Genomic DNA, 12,703 nt, shown 5'->3' on the forward strand with positions numbered 1-12,703 from the left:
GAGAGGCTGAAGGGAAAGCAGGCACAACTGTGTTATCACCTAATTTATATTGCATTTTTCCATGTATAAGACGCTATATTTTTCTAAAACCATTAGACTGAAAATCAAGGGGTGTCTTATACACGGAAGTCAGCCCAGCCGAGGACGGAGCCACACAGGTGCGTAGCTGCCATACTTTATCAAACAGGTTTCCTCCAATCACGAGCCTTATTGTTACTGACGTCAGCTGATGCCGTAATTGGAGGTGGATGTGGAGAGTGTGCAGATGCAACAGGGACTGGAGCGTTCTGAGCCCATAAAGATGTCAAAAAATAAAAAGATAAATACCAGTAAGCGATTGTCTTACTCTGCAAAATTCAAATGAATGTAATCAGCTATGCAAAAGAGCATGGAGATAGAGCTGCAGAGAGACTGTTTGGACCTCCTTCCACTGAGTGTATGATCAGACAGTGGAGAAAACAGGAAGAACAACTCCTTAAGATGCCAAAAAGGAAGAAGGCCTTAAGAGGAAAATGAGCAAAATGGGCAAACTTGGAGCAGAGGCTTAAGACTTGGATTATGGAGCAGCACCAGAGTGGCTTATGTGTGTCAACCAAGCTATTCAATGTCAGGCAAGAATGTTTGCAAGCGAAATGAACATTGTTGATTTTACAGGAAAGGCAAAATGGTGCTTCAATTCATGAGGAGAGAAGGGTTGGCCATGAGAACATGAACAAAATTAGCTCAGAATATGCCACCAGTTTATGAGGATGGTCTCACATATATAGACAGTGACTCAGAAGACAGCAGTGATACAATAGAAGTTGAAGAAATTGATATGTCTGGAACTAATAGTGATGAAGAAGAGAGCAGTGATGCAACAGAGGCTGAATAAAGTGATATGCTGCATAATATCATAGTACTGATATGTAAACATTACCTGGGGTAATTACTAAATACAAATGTGTTCTGTTTTATGTTTAAAATATTGATTTCTTAATTTTGGGTTATACATGGGGGCATCTTATATGCGGAAAAATACGGTAATTTTCATCTAAGTGTTCGGAAATGTGCAGCTCTGCCCTTCTTTGCATTTATGTTAGACTCACATAGGAGTAAGGCACAGTACACAGGGCATGGAGAAGCATCAGGCGATTCTCCCAACTCCCCTTTGCATTTTAGTTCCAATTAGAATGTAGGTACCTTGTCCTGAAGAGGTAGTGTCCTCCCTGCTCTACGCTAGCCAGGAGTGCATTGCATCTCCAGGGCCTTTCACTCTTATACTTCACCTCAACTCACTGCATCCTTGCAGAAGGTAAGTAAGTACTCCTTCTCCTTGTCACTGTGGAGTCCTCAGATCAGGCACTCCATAATCTCACATGCCATCATCACAGGAATGAAAATCTTCCTTATGGTCACTGTCTTCCCCCACTTTCCTTCCACTTTTGGGAAAGAACCATGAAAAAAAAATTTTCATAAGATAAACTATACCAGGTAGTTGAGGATGTTGGGATTTCTTTCTTTCTTTTTTTCCTCTTTTCTTCTTCTTTAAAAAATATTTACTGGGGAACACCACTTGTGCATTAACATTATTTCTGGAGGTGAGAGGTGCAATCATCACAATAGTTGGCATGACCCTGGGCATAAGCCAGAGGCTTTCCCATGTTACCTGTGTCCCTACTGGACAGCTGACACTTGAAGGAGCCTCCCCTCCCAAATTAGCTGATGCCCATTGACCTGCTTGTACCCTGTTTCCCAAAGTGTCTTCTGCAATAGGCTTTTAGAATATATATATATATATATATATATATATATATATATATATATATAATTTCAGAGAGGAAGGGAAAAGGAGAGAGAGATAGAAACATCAATGATGAGCGAGAATCACTGATCGGCTGCCTCCTGCACACCCCCTACTGGGGATCGAGCCAGCAACCTGGGCATGTGCCCTTGACTGGAATCAAACCTGGGACCCTTCGGTCCATAGGCCAACACTCTATCCACAGAGCCAAACCAGCTAGGGCAATAGGCTTTTTTTTTGTTGCTCCCAATAAAACATTAAAAATAGTATTTCAGTCAATGAGACCCAAAGTCACAATTTGTGTACAAAAGATCCAGGAGACATTGTTCTCAGAGCTCAAAATCACTCAAGCAAGTGAACCGACATGCACATGACTTGAAGTTGTCCCCAGGTTAATGTGACATGTAAACATTTACAAATTACACATTCAGAATCCAATAGAGTACATGGCTTAAGGACGTAATCCGCACTAAAAGGTGTCCTAAAAGAGGTAAATTTGAGAGATTTTGATGTGGAAGAGAGTTGTATATAAAAAAACATGAAGCTGAGTCAGAGTAATTCCTATGAGGACAGTGGAAGCTTGATTAAGACAGAGAAATTCTAGATGAGAGTTCATTTTCTCATCAGGTTTTAAACACAGATATAGTCTAATCTACCTTTGCAACTAGGGCAAACAGCATAGTGCCTGGCACATAGTAGGTGTGCAAAAAAAATGCCTGGTGAATTAATGCATAAAAAAATAATTCTTGCATAATCAAATATATTGAATAAAAAGTGAACTAGTGTATTTCTAACTTTGCTCCATCTTGGTTACATTTTTTTCTCTTCCCCTGTTGCCTGCTGCTCTTCTTGACTTTCTGACAGGGTTGAGTGGTAAATGCAAACACCCAGATTAATATGTTATGCACATTTGTATTGTTCTATTTGTCTCATGGGGGAGGGGGGTGAGAATCAGACAGGATAAAGCACTCTGGCCTCTTTATAGTAGAGAGGACATGTCAATGCCTAAGGAAGATAATACTGACAAAGCATGTTTAAAAGCTCTGTTTGCCGAAACCGGTTTGGCTCAGTGGATAGAGCGTCGGCCTGCAGACTGAAGGGTCCCGGGTTCGATTCCGGTCAAGGGCATGTACCTGGGTTGCGGGCATATCCCCAGTAGGAGATGTGCAGGAGGCAGCTGATGGATGTTTCTCTCTCATGGATGTTTCTAACTCTCTATCTCTCTCCCTTCCTCTCTGTAAAAAAATCAATAAAATATATTTTAAAAAATAAATAAATAAAAATAAATAAATAAATAAATAAATAAAAGCTCTGTTGTTGGATGGACATTAAGGTCCTCAGAGAAAGTGGGAGAACATCCTCCAGATCACTACATGCTAATGGGAACTTTTCTATAATAGTTTCAGTTGAATTTTCCCAGGGCTCCCTCTCCCTTACCTTTTACTCGCCGCCCCTCCCCCAGGTCAAAGTAACAGTTGTCTTGACCTTTTCCTCCCTGGGTACAAACCTAATATAGCGCCCAGTCTAAAGAGGAAACCACAAGTTCACTTCACTTGGAAGGCCCCTATATTACGCAGTGGAGAATTATGAGTAGAGAAAATATGGAGGTCTTTCCCTCCTAGTGACCTTGCAGGTCTCCATGGCAACTTTGTGCTAATTGGCGAACTGTGCTTCTGCAGAAAGCGGGCAACTCCCTCCAAGACCTCCAAGCACACGAGCGCCACCTAGTGAGAAAAATCCCACTTCAAAACTTTCTAAACAACCCTAATTTTTCATTTAACTTTCCCTTGAAAATGATTACTTTAAGTTCATGTAGACATGTATTTAAGTTTAAATATTTTAACAAAGAATCCTAATTTAGGAATCAAAAGACTAAAACTAGTCAAGTGAACTGAACCAGGAAATTCAAAGATTTAACTGCTACTTTTTAAAAAAATATATATTTGTATTGATTTCAGAGAGGAAGAGAGAGGGAGAGAGATAGAAACATCAATGATGAGGGAAAATCATTGATTGGCTGCCTCCTGCACACCCCCTACTGTGGATGGAGCCCACAACCTGGGCATGTGCCCTTGACCAGAATCTAACCCGGGACCCTCCAGTACGCAGGCCGACTGCTCTATCCACTGAGCAAACCAGCTAGGGCTCAACCACTACTTTTTAATCACAATTTGATTTCTTTCCACCTATGTATGTTTTCAATAGTGCTGATGTGTTATGATGTGTAAAGAACATCTTCAAAATTCTGGAATAAAACAAAAGAGGTATGGATGAAGGGCTGGGGATGCTGTGCAAGGAGACAGAAATAAGACTGTTCACTCTATACTCTGTTATATTGCTTACTTTTGAACCATGTGAATGTATTGCTAATCAAAAATGATATTAAGAAAAGAGCAGTGAGCACATAATTGTGTTGCAAATAGCCATTTAGTTTTAGCAAAAACAATATCACCAGTCACATTAAATTTATTTGCTAATTTGCAAAGAAAAACAATGCCTCCTCTTCATGAAGTTAAAGAATGTTTTACAAGTAAAAGTACTTGTCTGCGGGGGCAGGGTAAGAGATCAAATGAAGGGCTTGTATACATGCATAGAAGCATAACCAATGGACACAAGACACTGGGGGGTATGGGAGGCCAGGGGAAGGTGAAGGGGAGAAAAAAAAAAAGGAGACATATATAATACTCTTTGTAATACTTTAAGCAATAAAACAAAATTTAAAAAAAGTACTTGTCTGCTAAATGTAACCTGGTACACATAAGAACTTCATTTGAAACACACACACACACACACACACACACCACTCAGCTGAATTTCTACATCTTACATAGGCAGACATCTCAGCTATTGATTTGAAACACACACACACACACACACACTCACACATACACACTTCAAAATGCTATTTAACTTCCTTGAACACACACACACACACACACACACACGTCAAAATGCTATTTAACTTCCTTGAACACACACACACACACACACACACACACACGTCAAAATGCTATTTAACTTCCTTGAACAAACTCTACTAAGTATGTTACCTAATTTGACCCTTGGACATAATAACCAAAAAAGTCAATAGAGCACTGGCTGGTGTGGCTCCTGGTTAGAGCATTGGCCTCCCACACCAAAGGCTTGCAGGTTCCATTCCCAGTCAAGGGCAGGTACCTGGGTTGCAGGGTTCCATCCCCAGCCCCAATTCAGGCTTGTGTGAGAGGCAACCAGCGGAGGTGTCTCTCTCACATCCATGCTTCTCTCTTTCTCTCTCTCCCTCCCTCCCTTCCACTCTAATAAAAAAAAAATCAATGGGAAAAATATCCTCAAAATGTTAAAAGTTACAAAGCAAAGCTTTAGGATATCCTTGTGGCAACTGCTGAAAGAAGACTTCCATTTATCTTTTGCAACTTGGAAAGAAAGACACATGGAATCCTGCACCAAATGCAGCTTCCTGTCCTGACAAAGATGCCGACCCAGAACAGTCACGCTGGGCTTCTCAGTGCTCCTGTGCTATCAGGCCGCTTATTGATGTGTCCAGGCTGGGAAGACCACTGGAATGTCCCCCATCACACCTAACAAGTATGATCATTGGCTTTGAGGTTATTTTATGAAACAGCCAAACTGTTTGCTTAAAAAATGTAAAAAATATCATGTAGTCTTGAATATTTTTCTGCCTTTATTTGTGCTTGAATTTTTCCTGTCCACAGACCTCTTTATGATTAGGTAACAGACCCTGGAGTCTCCACAATTGTCTCCCAAAATTGAAACAAAGCAATACACAAGCGAACGAGACAGCTTTGGCTCAGCAAGTGGATGCAAGGTTTTTCACGTTTCTCTTGGAATTTTGAAACAGATCCTCAGTGAATAAAAACCACACCACCACCATATTTTACTGTGTTTTGCATTTGGGATGAATATTGGGGGGAAATGCATTTGTGCCATAGAAGCATAATACTAGAAAATAAAAATACAAATTTGGAATTTTGCATATTTTAGAAAGTAAGTTTGTAGTTGTTGGCAAGGAAAATAATACAATAATCCTATATAATAAAGAGCTAATATGCTAATTAGACCAGATGGCAGAACGACCTTCTGGAATGACTACTGGGGGGGATGGGGGCCGAAAGGCAGCTGGAGCCATGAAGGCCTACTCTTGCACGAATTTTGTGTATCTGGCCTCTAGTTAATAAATAACATTGCAAGAATCAACTTTGTTTCGTGTACTCATAACTGTAGATCTACTATTCCCATCTCTCTATGAACCTCAGATTATGGTAAAACAAATTAATCTTAATAGCGTGTGTTAGCATACTTCATGCCAAATATTATCTTTTATTTTATATATATTCTACAGAAAGTATTAAATAGCCAACATTTACTATATGACATATGTTCACAATTTTCCTTACTTATATTTCATTAAAGTATTACATTGGATAGAGGCTGACAGCTAAAATGAAAAAGTTTAAGTGAGAGTGTTTGAAAATTTTAAATACATATTCTCCTATCTTTTACTGTATGAGCTTGTGATTTTAACAAAAAACAACAACTCCCCAGTCAGGTTGAAACAGCCCCGGTGTGGTAGGGACAACTCCGGTGAGGTTGAAACGACCCCCGTGAGGTAGGGACGACCCCGGTGAGGTTGAAACGGCCCCTGTGAGGTAGGGACGACCCTGGTCAGGTCGAAACGGCCCCGGTGTGGTAGGGACAACCCCGGTCAGGTTGAAACAGCCCCGGTGTGGTAGGGACAACCCCGGTGAGGTTGAAACGGCCCCCGTGAGGTAGGGACGGCCCCGGTGAGGTTGAAACGGCCCTGGTGAGGCTCAGACGGCCCTGGTGAGGTTGAGACTACTCCAGTGAGGTTGGGACAAATAAAGGGGACCAGTATGGACTGATGAACAGGGGTAGATACAGAAGCAGAGCAACATTGAACAGAATGTTAAACTACAGTGGGAAGCCTGGAAAGGGTTGGGGGGGGGGGGGGGATTAAGAGACCAACTGAAGGACTTATATGCATGCATATAAGATTAACCAATGGACACAAGACACGGGGCGGGGGGGGGGCGGGGGGTAGGGGCCGGGGGAATGTCAAGTGGGGGAAAAAAGGAGACATATGTAATACTCTTTGTAATACTTTAAGAAATAAAAATTATTTAAATATAAAAAAAAAAACAACAACAACAACTATAAAACAGGGTAGAATCAATGATGAGGCCATTATCCTGTAAAAATATGAGGTTTTAATTTATCTGACAGTTGGTTTGGGCATTATTAAAAAAAGGAAAATATGTACAATTGCAACTGTTGAGTGATATCCAATTTATAGCTCTGGTCACATGGCTACAAAGCTAAAAAGAAGTGAAATTGAACCATCCTCCAGTAAATTAAACTCATGCCTATATCCCATCTAAACGGTTGGTCCAACCATTCTCTTCATTTCATCTGAGTTGATCCAACCCTAACCTGTTTGTGCTAAAATTGTTCTTAGAGTGACAGCTGTGATCCAACATTTAGTAATGGATCATTAAGTAGGAGAAAACCCCCACACATCAGTCAGTCAGAATTTGATACTGGATTCTCAATTAGAAAATATTCACCTTGTCAGAGCTATAAGCAGTATGTGAAAATCTTTGGTATATATAAAGCTATTATATATATATATCTATATATATATCTCTATATATGTGTTTATTTTTTTTCTAAAAGTATAATCCATTTTGGTCACTTAGTTCTTTATAGCTGGAGAGAACTAATATCCTCCATGAAATATTACAGCTATTTTCTTTTCTAAAATTCCTGGCTATAATAAGACATATTTTACTATGTACTAGATAGGTTTAAATGTCCAGCTGAGTTAATGGCTAGGAATGCCGATTGTTTTAATTTGACCATTTTAAGAACTAACTTGGAGCTAATAACCTTTCTATTCAGAATTCCACCTTAGAAAAAATACAGCAGCTCTACCAGCAAAAGTATTTGAATTACAGTAAGCTATGGTTGAGATACAATTCTTTGAACATCTACTTTATAACATGTAACTACGTATTACATGATCTCAAGTACTTTAATACTACTCCCAACTATTCTGTGAACATTTCATTAACTTCCGAAGGAATCTCATTTTCTTGGTAAACTTGCTAAATAATCAGCTATTCTACCAAATAAAAATATACTTTCACTTTACAAATTATAATATATATATATATATATATATATATATATATTATTTTAAAAAGAGAAAGACTTTCCATTCCCTATTCATCCATTGAATAAACTAAAATTTATTGAATGTGTAGTACATGCCAGACACTGGGTATTATAACAGCAACCAAAAGAGACATGGCCCTTGCCTTCATGGGGAAGAGAGCCTTGAATCAAATAAACATAAAAATATAGTTACAAGTTAATGTGGATGAGATGGGGTGGTCTGAAGGAGAATAATAATAGCCTACTTTAGATCGGGCCTTCAGGAGGCATCTTTGAGGAAGTGACATTTAAGTCACCTGAAGACTGAACCTGAGGCAGCCAGGTGATGAATAAGGTGGGGAAGGAGTGGCAGATAAACAATGAATAATTTTTTTAGTATAAGTTTACAACATTTGGAACATACTCCCACTAAAAAAGTATTTGTTGTTTCTCTTTAAAAATTTTAATTGAGATATACTTGGCATATAACATTATATTGGTTTCATATGTACAACATAAAGATTCGATATTTGTATAATTGCAAAATGATCACCACACCAAGTCTAGTTCACAACCATCATTGGACATATTTACAATTTTTTCTCCTCGTGATGAGAGCTCTCAAGATCTAATCCCTTAGCGACTTTTAAATATGCAATAGAGTAGTATGAACTATAGCCACCGTGCTGTACAGTACATCCCCAGGAGTTATTTATTTTATAACTGGAAGCCTATACCCTTTGACCAACTTCACCCATTTCTCCCAACCCCCACCTATTGCCTCTGGCAACTACTTATCTGGTTTCTGCACATATGAGTTCTGTTGTTTCTCTGAAATTTGAATTAAACTAGGCATCCTGCATTTTATCTGGCAATCCCAGGTGGGCAGCTGAGCCCAAAGCAGGTGAGAGGGTGTGGCCACTGTGGAGAAGGTGAGGTGGCTGCCCTGAGGTAATGGAAGGGAGCATGGGTGAGTTGAGGTTGGACAGCCAGAAGCCCAAGATTTCGTCATGATTTGTAGGTATCATTCTTTCATACCTTTGATTTTGCCTAAAGCAAAGTTTTACAGCACACCAGTCAGAGGCTAGTTTCAATTTAATATGATAAGTTTTCACTTAATATAAAAATCTGAGAAACATTCTCAGCCAGCATATGAACTGCAGACTCCAGAAAGATGTGCTTATTTTCTTGAAAGACAAGCTTAAAGAAAGCTTTAGTGGATAAAGCATGTATATGTTCAATCTCTGCTTTCCACTTGGCTATTTCATCGTGAATTGGCCGAGTCCGTCACGGTATGTGCAGGGGCCTGAAAGACGCCTGCTGTCTGGAGAAACATATTGTCTTGCAGGCTGAGGTGCCCTGCAGAGGGGTGTGACTCAGCTCTCACCTATTAAAAGCTGTACACTTCAGCCCCAATAGGTATTCTCACATAAACCTCTCTGAGTAGAACATATAATCTAGCCTTTGCAAACCTTGGAGTCGAATAAAGACACTAGATTCTATTTTACAATTTTCGACTTGGTGTTAAAATTCATATCATTGTGATGAACAGAAATAGATCCAGAGACAAATGGCAGGGGCAGTGGGGGTGGTTAGAGAGCAACCAAAGGACTTGTATGCATGCATATTAGCATAACCAATGAACACAGACACTGGGGTGGTGGGGGCCTGCCCGGGGTAGGAATGGTTGGGGGGGGGGGTGTAAATTGGGGATAAAGGAAACATATGTAAAACTTAAGACAATATAAATAAATAAATTAAAAAATCATATCATTGTACATATATCTCCACTACATGCCCCAAAAACCTGAGTACGAGTGTCAAAAATTTGACCATGTATTCCAAATTCATTAACACTTAGTGGTAGCTTTTTGTTAATATGTAATTAAATAATGCTACAAAGTCTCTTGGCTTGTCTATATGCACATATGTGTCTCCTCTGTTAATTCATCTAAATATTGATAAAGCTCCTACTATGTGCTGCACATAGTATTTTCTAGCACTTTCAAACAAAAGGTCAAATATAGCCTTATTAAATTCACCAAATAACTCATTCATTGAGGGTTAAAAATCAAGTGCAAAAACAAATTGCTGGGATACTTATTAAATTATATTTAGAAATAACATAGGAAATTCAAAAAGATCTCTGAAAAAGAGAGTTTGAGTAGTTACAAACTAAGGATTGCAAATCTTATTTCCATGTAAGATCACCAACGGTGCCTTTCTCCAAATACAGTTAAGACCTCTGACTTCAAAACTGCCTTCAGTAAAAGAAAAAACCAAAAACCACAGGCAGTAACCCACAAAAGGAAATCTGCATTTCATATTCCCTTTGGGACTTGTATTAGTTTCCTAATGCTGCTGTGGCAGAGTACCACATTGGGAGCCTTAAACAGCAGATATGTATTGTCTCACAGTCCTGGAGGCTGAAAGTCTGGGATCAGGTGTTGGCATCTTTGGTTCCCTCTGAGGCATGAGGGAGAATCTGTTGCATGCCTCTTCCCTAGCTTTTGGAGGTGGGCTTTCCTGGGCGGTTAGATGCATTGTGCCAATCTTCTGTCTTCACATGGCATTCTCCCTGCATCCTCACATCCTCTTCCCTCTGTCTCAGTCCAAATTCCCCCCTTCTCTAAGGACACCGTGGTATTGGAATAAGGTCCACCCTAATGACCTCATCTTAATTTTATCATCTGCAAAGATACTATTTCCAAATAAGGTGTGACATTCACAGGTACTGGAACTTAGGGCCTCAGCCTCTTTGGGGGGAACACAATTCAACTCAGAACAGGGGGATTGAGCAACAGTCTAAATACCTGTGGGTTTAAAAGAAAGGAAACCATGCTAAGCTAGTAAGGTTGTTTTTTTAAAAGCTCCATTTTGATCAGTGAAGAGCTGATATTTGAGTCCAAAACCATCTGAATCCAGAGAGTTACAGGAAAGCAATGTCACCCTAGACAACATAACACAAGATGCTATTACAGCAGACAGTCATGGGGGCACTGATTCTTACTCACTTTCTGATCCACTGATCAAAAGTCAATTATTAAAAGCTTCAAAAAAAATGATTGATTTTAAAGACTATGAGTAAAGTCTGATTTTGACAAGTCAAGAGTTCTAATAAAGATGGATTGCCTAGTTATGTAGTGTAAAGGGACAGACTTCTACTGACTATTGCTTCTCCAGATAGCTGGTGGCTTTGGGCAGATAATGAACTTTTCTTGGTCTCAGCATAGTCTCAGTGAGACTATGGGATCATGGAAATATCAAGGCCCCAGTCACACTGAACTGTGTCCAGCACAGCCAATGGTAAACCTGAGGAAGGGTGGTGAAGGATTAAAGAAAACAGACAAGAGAATATAGTTGGGGCCAGGTGGATCACTGCGCCTAGATGAGGACACAGTGATCCCGCCTGTAAGCTGAATCTTTATTTTTATAGTCAGATCACACAAAGAAAAACAAGGAAATGGTCAAGATATTTACAATGTTCTTGCAAGTTTCAAATCTGCTTCTTTTCTGTTATTGCAATTCTCTGAACTCTATCAAGCTTTGTTTTGGCAGCACTTGCTGTGCCTCCCACAGCCCACATCCCTCAGCAGCCCAGGACTACAAGATTGGACTATAAGGTCAAGCTTACATACAACCATAGCCTTTGGCTATAATTGTGCTGGGAGGACTTTGCCCTCCAAGCTGGGACTTGTATGTGCCTTTGCCACAAGAGGACCGTGCCCTCTCATCCGTCTGAGGTTTGATCCTGTAGCTGCTCTCCACATCACACGAAATGAAAAACTTAGAGCAACTCTTACTAGACAGCACATCTAGGGGCTCCTCTTGTCCCTTAGTAACTTCCTCTCACTCACAAACACTGGCACTCACTGTGTGAACAGTGCTACATAAGACACGGGCGCAAAGGCCTTTGAGGGGTTGTTGGTCTATGTGGAAGGCTCACCAAACAAAGGCTTGTGTGAACTACAAGGAGCATAAACACAGGGAGAAGAATCGGTGGAAGTATAGAGGAAGAGGCATTCTAAAAAGAGTGGTCAGGTCTGGGGACACTGGCCACCTTCCCTAGGATGATTCAGAAAAGCCTAAAGGCAGGCTTGACAGACTGACCTTTGTCTTTTCACAACAAGAATCCTACAACATAGTTCATAATGCACGAGTTTCTCTCTCTGCGTGTGTGTGTGTGTGTGTGTGTGTGTGTGTGTGTACACACTAATGGCAGTCATTAGCTGAACTAGTGTTTTAGCAGGTTTTCACAAGGATTCCAGCTCATATAGAGTGGAAAGTATCTGAGAGCCTCAGAGAAAGAACCCCAACTCTGGCATCCTTTTGAATCCTCGGATGCATCCTCAAAATACAAAGCACAGAAATGGGCCCATGTACATCTACGGACAAAGACCTAGCAAGATCTTTTCCTTCCCAAAATCTTGGCCAGGCTCATGCTAGGATTTTTGCAAACTTGTCTACAAAACTGTGTCTTTTCATCTCTCTATCCCACACGTCATTTGCTAAGGAGGGTCAATCAGGCTTCCTGGTGGGAATTGCTGGCGAGGCGGCGTGGAGGTGGGTTTGGTTTGGTAGGTGTGTCCAATGTCCAGAGGGGTTATATGAAAGAGCTGCCTTCCTCCTAACGACGTCTATGGGAAGAAAGGCTCCTTGGGAGCCTCCTCCGATCAGACGGAGTAACTGCTGCTTTCCTAACCAGGCCCCCCTTTGAATGGGGCTTCT

Source organism: Myotis yumanensis, unplaced genomic scaffold (genome assembly GCF_028538775.1).
Source record: "Myotis yumanensis isolate MYYU_CA2020_CCGP unplaced genomic scaffold, mMyoYum1.0.hap1 SCAF_3, whole genome shotgun sequence".
NCBI classification, from domain to species: domain Eukaryota; kingdom Metazoa; phylum Chordata; class Mammalia; order Chiroptera; family Vespertilionidae; genus Myotis; species Myotis yumanensis.